The sequence below is a fragment of the Desmodus rotundus genome, chromosome X (assembly GCF_022682495.2).
Source record: "Desmodus rotundus isolate HL8 chromosome X, HLdesRot8A.1, whole genome shotgun sequence".
Lineage (NCBI taxonomy): Eukaryota > Metazoa > Chordata > Mammalia > Chiroptera > Phyllostomidae > Desmodus > Desmodus rotundus.
The window spans coordinates 50,168,615-50,177,383 of NC_071400.1; positions in this window are offsets into that span (position 1 = coordinate 50,168,615).

Genomic DNA, 8,769 nt, shown 5'->3' on the forward strand with positions numbered 1-8,769 from the left:
ATAACTGTGAGTTTGCTGTCATTTTTACTGTTCATATTTTTTATCTTCTTTTTCTTAGATAAGTCCCTTTAACATTTCATATAATAAGGGTTTGGTGATGATGAACTTGAGATGGCTTTCTAAAGGTAGATCACTGGCCAGAGTTTTTGAGTTATGAGAGATGCTCCAGAGATTTCTTTTAGAAAAGCAGCCACCAATGACAACACATTTCAGTGACACAGAGTGGGTCATAATACTTGCCTACTTGTGTGACATATTTGACCTGCTCAATGAACTCCATCTGTCACTTCAAGGGAGAACAACAACTGTGTTCAAGTTGGCTGATAAAGTGGCTACATTCAAAGCCAAACTGGAGTAACAGGGGCAGCAAGTGAACACTGGGATTTTTGACATGTTTCAAACAGCAGAGATTTTGAAAGAGACTGAGGCAGGGCCTTCTTTCTCCCAGCTGGTGCATGATCATCTGTCTCAGCTTTCAAAAGAGTTTGAGAACTACTTCCCAACCACGAAAGACCCCTGAACTGGAAAGGAATGGATCCACCACCCATTCCTGAATAAGCCAGGTGAATAGACTTTGTCTGTGTTAGAAGAGGATCAACTGCTTGATATCTCAAATCATGGTGGCCTTAAATGTGTGTTTGAAACAACTTCAGATCTCCATATCTTCTGGAGTAAAGTCAAGGCAGGATATTCTGAGATTGCCACAAAAGCAGAATAGCCTGCTTCCATTTCCAACATCATATCTTTGTGAAGCAGGCTTTTCTAACAGCAACCAAAATGAATTATGGAGTGGACTGGACATAAACAACACACTTTGGGTGTGTCTGTCTCCCATCACCCCCAAATGGGACTGTCTAGTTGCAGGAAAACAATCTCAGAGCTCCCACTGATTCTGCATTATGGTGAGTTGTATAATTATTTCACTATATGTTACAAGGTAATAATAGAAATAAAATACACGATAAATGTAATGTGTTTTTTAAAAAGATTTTATTTATTTGTTTTTAGAGAGAGGGGAAGGGAGGGAAAAAGAGGGGAAGGGAAGGAGAAAGAGAAAAACATCAATGTGTGGTTGCCTCTCAAACGTGCCCCACTGGGGACCTGGCCTGCAACCCAGGCAGGTGCCCTGGCTGGGAATTGAACCGGTGACCCTTTGGTCTGCAGGACACTGCTCTGTCCACTGAGCCACATCAGCCAGGGTGAATTTAATGTGTTTGAATCATCCCCAAACCATGCCCCAACCCTCTGGGCCATGGAAATATTGTCTTCCACAAAACCAGTCCCTGGTACCAAAAAGGTTAAGGACTGCTGCTCTAACCAACTGAGCTACCCAGCCAGGGATGGTAATTCCATTTCTTTGGCCAGTAATTGACCTAGATTTTAGCACTTGATGTAATTATGGCCAATGAGATATGCTGGAGGGCCTCTGGGAAAGGTTTCTTTGTTCTTAAAAAAAAAGATGGAAAAAAAGAAATATTTCGCTTTGTGTCTATGAATGTTGTAATTTGCATGTGACAACAAAGACTTCGGTAGTCACCTTGGGACTATGAGGATAGCCGTCTTAAAAGATGGAGCCTACATGCTGAGGATGGCATAAATTGGGTCTTTTATGATGTGTTTGAGCCACTGAATTAACCAATCTGAGAGCTGCTCAACCTCTAGACTTTCAGTTGTGTGAGATGAAAACTCCCTTTTTGTTAACCCACTTTTAGGTATGTTTCTCTGTTACAAGATGCCAAAGATATTCTAAGTGGCAAGCTTCTCTGGAAAATTCCCAAATTAAACCACACATAAGTATATAGCCTGACTAGATTAATAATCATAGAGAAAATTAAAATAGTTTGAAGTCATTCAACTCAGATTATTTAACAGCTATATATAGAAATTAAAAATACAGATATTATCTTGATAGTAAAAATATTTCAGATTATTGAAAAAGGACCAAATAACTCAATTAATTCTACAGAGATAGTATAATCTTAATGATAAAAACTGATAAAGGTACCCAAATTGAAAACTATAGACAAATTTCAATTATGAAAATATCTCCAGAAGTTCTAAATATCCCTGGCTGGTGTGGCTCAGTGGATTGAGTACCTGCCTGTGAACTAAAGGGTCATGAGTTCAATTCCCAGTCAAAGCACATGCCTGGGTTGTGTACCAAGTCCCCAGTAGTGAGTATGCGAGAGGCAACTGCACATTGATGTTTCTCTGCCCCTTCTTTCTCCCTCCCATCCTATCTCTCTCTAAAAATAAATAAAATCTTTAAAAAATCTAAATAAGATATTAACAAATTGAAACCAGTAGTGTATTTGAAGAATAATACATTATAACTAGGTAGAATTTATCCCAAGAATACTAGCATGATTCAATATGAGGAAATTTTCAATATAATTCAGTAAATAAGTCAATGACTTAAAGGAAAGAAAACATGATTATATTAATAAAAATAACTTGACATAACTCTGTACCTATTATTTAAAAAAATGGAACAGAAGTAAACTCCTACACACAAAAGACTATTTACTGCAAAAAATAATAAATATCATAATAAAGTATTAAATACTGCACCCATAGGTTTTAAAATCATAACAAGACAGAGATACCACTATCAACACTATTATTCAGTTTTAAAATTATGAGTAATGTAATAGAGGAAGATATGAAAAATTATAAGGATATGAAATTATTATAAATATTTAACAGAGGAGACAAAATTACCTTTATATGCAGGTAATACATTTGTATAATAAAACACCCAATAAATTTTACAAAGATCTATTAGAATGAACAAGAGACTTTGTTAAAGTGACAAAATGCAAGAAAAATGTACACATATCAACTACTTTGATATTAATAACTTTGATACTTTGTAATCTATAACACTAATCTTCATAATCACTCAGAAATTAAAGTGGAAGAATTCAATGCACATTAGTGTCAACATCTTAAGATATCTATAAATAAATTTACCTATAAAAGAGTAGGAACCATCTGGAAGAAGGTACTGAAGGGGATAAAACAAGACCAAAGAAAATACAGAAGCATGCTATTTTGCTGAAAAGAAAGACTCTAATAAAAATATAATTTCTTCCTAAATTAAGATATAAATTACAAGAAGTACTCCATTTGTGTTTTTTATTTTTATTTTTTTAATTTTTAAATTATTTTATTGTTCAATTACAGTTGTCTCCATTTTCTCCCCACCCGTCTAACCCACCCCAGCCGAACCCACCTCCTTCCCCTGCTTCCACCCACACTCTTGGTTTTGTCCATGTGTCCTTTATAGCAGTTCTTGAAAACCCTTCTCCCCATTATCCCTTCCCCCCTCACCTCTGGCTATTGTTAGATTGTTCTTAACTTCAACGTCTCTGGTTATATTTTGTTTGCTTCTTTTCTTCTGATGATTATGTTCCAGTTAAAGGTGAGATCATATGGTATTTGTCCCTCACTGCCTGGCTTATTTCACTTAGCATAATGCTCTCCAGTTCATTTGTATTTTATAAAAAATTTTATTTATTTATTTTTGGAGAGAGAAGAAGGGAGGGAGGAAGAGAGGGAGAGAAACATCAAGGTGTGGTTGCCTCTCGCATACCCACTACTGGGAACCTGGCCCACAACCCAGGCATGCGCCCTGACTGGGAATCGAACATTTGACCCTTTGGTTCACAGGCAGTACTCAATCCATTGAGCCACAGCAGTCAGGATTCCATTTGTGTTTTATGTGGAGCTGTACAAAAAATAAAGTTTAGATGAATGGATAAATGTGTAAAATTTTTCACAAAAATTTTGATTAAGAAAAAATGGCATTATAAAAATGACAGAGTAGGGAACTCCATAAACCTATATGTCCACTAATGCAATGATTAACCTAGCAAACACTGTCAGTATCAACTTTTTCTGAACTCTGGAATCTAATAAAAACTTACAACTATCACAGTAGTGCTTAATGAAGGAAGAGGTTACTAAATTTTGGCGAGAAGGTTTTGTAACATTTTTACTGAACTTTCAACCATTACTTACTCCTTAGCCTAGAGACAGCCATGGGGACAGTGGCTTACATTTCAAGCGTGAGGGGAAATATGGATTTTGTTCTCAAAGAATTGTGATTGTAAGATCACCTATAAGTGGAACCTAATCAACAATACAAACAATCAAGCAAAATATAACCAGAGACATTGAAATAAAGAACAAACTGACATTAATCAGAGGGGAGTGGGGGTGGGGGATAATGGATGAAAGAAGGGGAAAGGTTGTCAAGGAACATGTATAAAGGACCCATGGACAAAGCCAAACGGCAGTAAGGTTGAGGGCGGGAGGTGGGGATGAGTGGGGCAGGAGAAAGTGGTGGCAGGAAAATGGAGACAACTGTACTTGAACAACAATAAAAAAAGAGAAAAAAAAGAATGTGATTGTCCATTTTGATTGGTCAATACATATGTATTGAATTTCTGTATAAAAAAGAGGGATCAGATCAGAGGATTGCCTTTCTTACTCCCCCTTGGAATTTCTCAGAACTGGAGCATCCTTCTCAGCAGTGTTTGCTGAATGCTGAACACTAGATTTAAGCAGGTAGAAGAAAAAACTGAAAATACATCCATTGAAATAATCCAGTTTGAGGAGCAGAAATTTAAAAAAAAGTGGAGAAGTAAATAGCACCTCAGAGGCATGTGAAACACTAACAGATACATAATAGTAGTCCCAGAAAGAGAGGAGTAAGGGAAACTGGCAAAAGTATATCTGAGAAAAGAATTTCCAATAACTTCCAAAATTTGATGAAACACATGAATCTATTTAAAAAGGCCAACAAACTCGAGAGAACCAAGATGGCGGCGTAGGTAGACACACTGTGCCTCCTCGCACAACCAGAACTGACAGAAAATCGAATGGCAAGGGGGACCTACACCAAGGAAATACAAAATAAACATTCATCCAGACCGGTAGGAGGGGCAGACACGGGCACCGGGGTGGAGCGGACTCACGTTGTAGTGGCGGGACTGAGACTGGCGGAGTGTGGGACGAACAAATGGGGCAGGCAGTCCGAGCACTAGCAGACCCTGCAACCCTACATTTGCACAGATAAACCGAGGGGGCCGGACTCAGAGTGGCGGAGAGCCGGGCAGGCAGAGCAGTGGGTAGCACCCCAGGGCCCCACATTCGCACACTGAATGGCGGGGAGCGAAGCAGACAGCACAACCCAGGGCTCCAGCTCCGGGAAATAAAGCCTCAAACCTCTGATTGATGCGCCCATGGGGGTTGGGGCAGCAGCAGGAGAGACTCCGAGCCTCACGGGAGAGGTTGTTGGAGAGACCCACAGGGGCCTGGAGTGTGCACAAGCCCACCCACTGGGGAACCAGCACCAGAGTGGCCCAGTTTGATTGTGGGTAGCTGAGTGAAAGATTGAAATCCAGAGGAGAGTGAGGCGGGTGCCCTTGCTCCCACTTGGCCCCTCCCCCACGTACAGCTTCACAGCGCAGCAACCAGCGTTACACCGCCCTGGTGAACACCTAAGGCTCTGCCCCTTAAAGTAACAGACGGCCAAGACAAAAAAAAAAAAAAAAAAAGGCCCAAATGACAGAACACTTCAACGCTCCAGAAAAAATACAATTAAGCGACGAAGAGATAGCCAACCTATCGGATGCACAATTCAAAGAACTGGTTTTCAAGATGCTCACAGAATTGGTTGAATCTGTTCGAAAAGTAGATGAAAAAATGAAGCCTATGCTAAGAGAAACAAAGGAAAATGTACAGGGAACCAATAGTGAGGCGAAGGAAACTGGGACTCAAATCAACGGTATGGACCAGAAGGAAGAAAGAAACATCCAACCAGAAAAGAATGAAGAAACAAGAACTCGGAAAAATGAGGAGAGGCATAGGAACCTCCAGGACATCTCGAAACGTTCCAACATCTGAATTATAGGGGTGCCAGAAGGAGAAGAGGAAGAACAAAAAATTGAAAACTTATTTGAACAAATAATGAAGGAGAACTTCCCTAATCTGGCAAAGGAAATAGACTTCCGGGAAGTCCAGGAAGCTCAGAGAGTCCCAAAGAAGCTGGACCCAAGGAGGAACACACCAAGGCACATCATAATTACATTACCCAAGATTAAACGCAAGGACCTACATCCAAGATTACTGTATCCTGCAAAGCTATCATTTAGAATGGAAGGGAAGATAAAGTGCTTCTCAGATAAGGTCAAGTTAAAGAAGTTCATCATCACCAAGCCCTTATTATATGAAATGTTAAAGGGACTTACCTAAGAAAAAGAAGATCAAAAATATGAATAGTAAAAATGACAGCAAACTCACAGTTATTAACGACCACACCTAAAACAAAAACAAGAGCAAACTAGGTAAACAACTAGAACAGGAACAGAACCATAGAGATGGAGATCACATGGAGGGGTGTCAATAGGGGAGTGGGAGGGGGAGAGGGGGGGAAAGGTACAGAGAATAAGTAGCATAGATGATAGGTGGAAAATAGACAGGGGGAGGGTAAAAATAGTGTAGGAAATGTAGAAGCCAAAGAACTTATAAGTATGACCCATGGACATGAAATGTAGTGGGGAATGTGGGAGGGAGGGTGTGGGCAGGATGGAGTGGAGTGGGGGGGGAAATGGGACAACTGTAATAGCATAATCAATAAATATATTTAAAACTAACAAACAAACAAAAGGCCAACAAACTCAAAGAAGGCTAAACTGAAAGAGATTCTACACTGAAACACATTATAATCAAACTGTCAAAAGACAAAGATAAAGAGGGGATCTTGAAAGCAGAAAGATAAGTGACTAGTCATATACAAAGGGTCCTCAATAAAACTAACAGCCAATTTATCTTCAGATATCATGGAGGCCACAAGGTAGTCAGGTGATATATTTACAGTGTTGAAGAAGAAAACCCTTTTAACCAAAATTCTATATTCTGCAAAACTATTCTTCAAAAAATGAAGGTAAAAATTAAGACATTCTGAGACAAACAAAAGCTGAGGGTGTTCTTTGCCCATAAACCACCCCTACAAGAATGTTAATGGTGCTCCTTCAGGGTAGGTAGTAAAAACAGATTATGTTTTGTATTATTGAAGCTGATTATTAATTCAAACTAGTTTGCTATAAATTAGAGATATTAATTTTAGTTGCATGGAGACTACTAAGAAAATAACTAAAAACATATATAGAGTAGAAAATGAGAAGTGAATCAAAATGATACACTACAATAATCAAATAAACAGAAAAGAGGGCAGTAATGAAGGAATTGAGGAACAAAAATATTTAAGACATAAAGAAAACAAATAGAAAAATGATAAAAGTAAGTCCAATAATTATAGTTTGAAGGATTTGGGTGAGTACAATAGGAGATAATGATATCTCATTTTGATGTCTTAGTTTTTGGAGACAACAGGAAGGAGAGATCCAGTTAGCATGTGGCGCACAGCATTGAGATCTGGTGATATAGAATTGGGAATCATCAGCATATAGATCAAAGGTTCTCAACACTGACTGCATGTTATAATCATCTGAGGAGCTTTTGAAAAATACCCGTGCTTGGGTCACAGTACAGCCCCCCACCATTGTCATTTAGAAATGGCTCCCCAAGTGAATGTAGCATGCAGCCAAGATTGAATGCCGTCATTGTAAGTGGTAATGGGAGCTGTTTGGAGTGGGTGTGATCATCAGGGAAAATGCAAAGAGATCAGGGGAACTGGAGAGCAAATTTCTACTTAGAGTGGAAAAGGGTCTAGAGCTCCACTATCTGGTGCAGTAGCCACTAGCAATATGTGACCATTTAAATTTAAATGAAATAAGATGAAATAAAAAATTCAGTTCTGTTTTTTGCACCAGTCACATTTCACGCACTTAATAACCACAAGTGACTTATGGCTACCATATTGGAGATCACAGATAGCGAACATTTACATTATTACATAAAGTTCTATTGGATGGTGCTGTATGACCCAAATGTCTCTTCCACCTCTCCACTGTCTATAGTACAGAGGACTCTTCCAAACTTATGGTACAAATATACAGTACCCATGCTGGGATTATACCCTAAGAACCTGAAACACCAATCCAAAAGAACCTATGCACCCCAATGTTCATAGCAGCACAATTCACAATAGCCAAGTACTGGAAGCAACCTAAGTGCCCATCAGCAAATGAGTGGATCAAAAAACTATGATACATTTACAAAATGGAATTCTATGCAGCAGAGAGAAAGAAGGAGCTTATACCCTTTGCAACAGCATGGATGGAACTGGAGAGCATTATGCTGAGTGAAATAAGCCAGGCAGTGACGGACAAATACCATATGATCTCACCTTTAACTGGAACATAGTCAACCAATGAAAAAAGCAAACAAAATATAACCAGAGACATTGAAGTTAAGAACAATCTAACAATAGCCAAGGGGGAGTGGGGAGGGGACAGTGGGGAGAGGAGATTACAGGAACTACTATAAAGGACATATGGACAAAATCAAGGGGGAGGGTGGAGGAGAGGGAGGGAGGTGAGTTTGGCTGGTGTGGGGTGGAGGGATGGGGTGAAAATGCAGACAACTGTAATTGAATAACAATAATTTTTTTTTTAAAATGTGGGTACTTTAATTTGCAAAGTGCATTTTCATGACTATGGACATGTGGTATTTTTATTTTTGTAAGGTCTTACACTCTTTATTCACTTCTCTTTGATGCCCAGAAGAGTTATGTAGAACTGCTAGCAGCTGGATTAAATCAATGTTTTCCATTTTTCTGGAGTAAAGAAATGAGCGGAA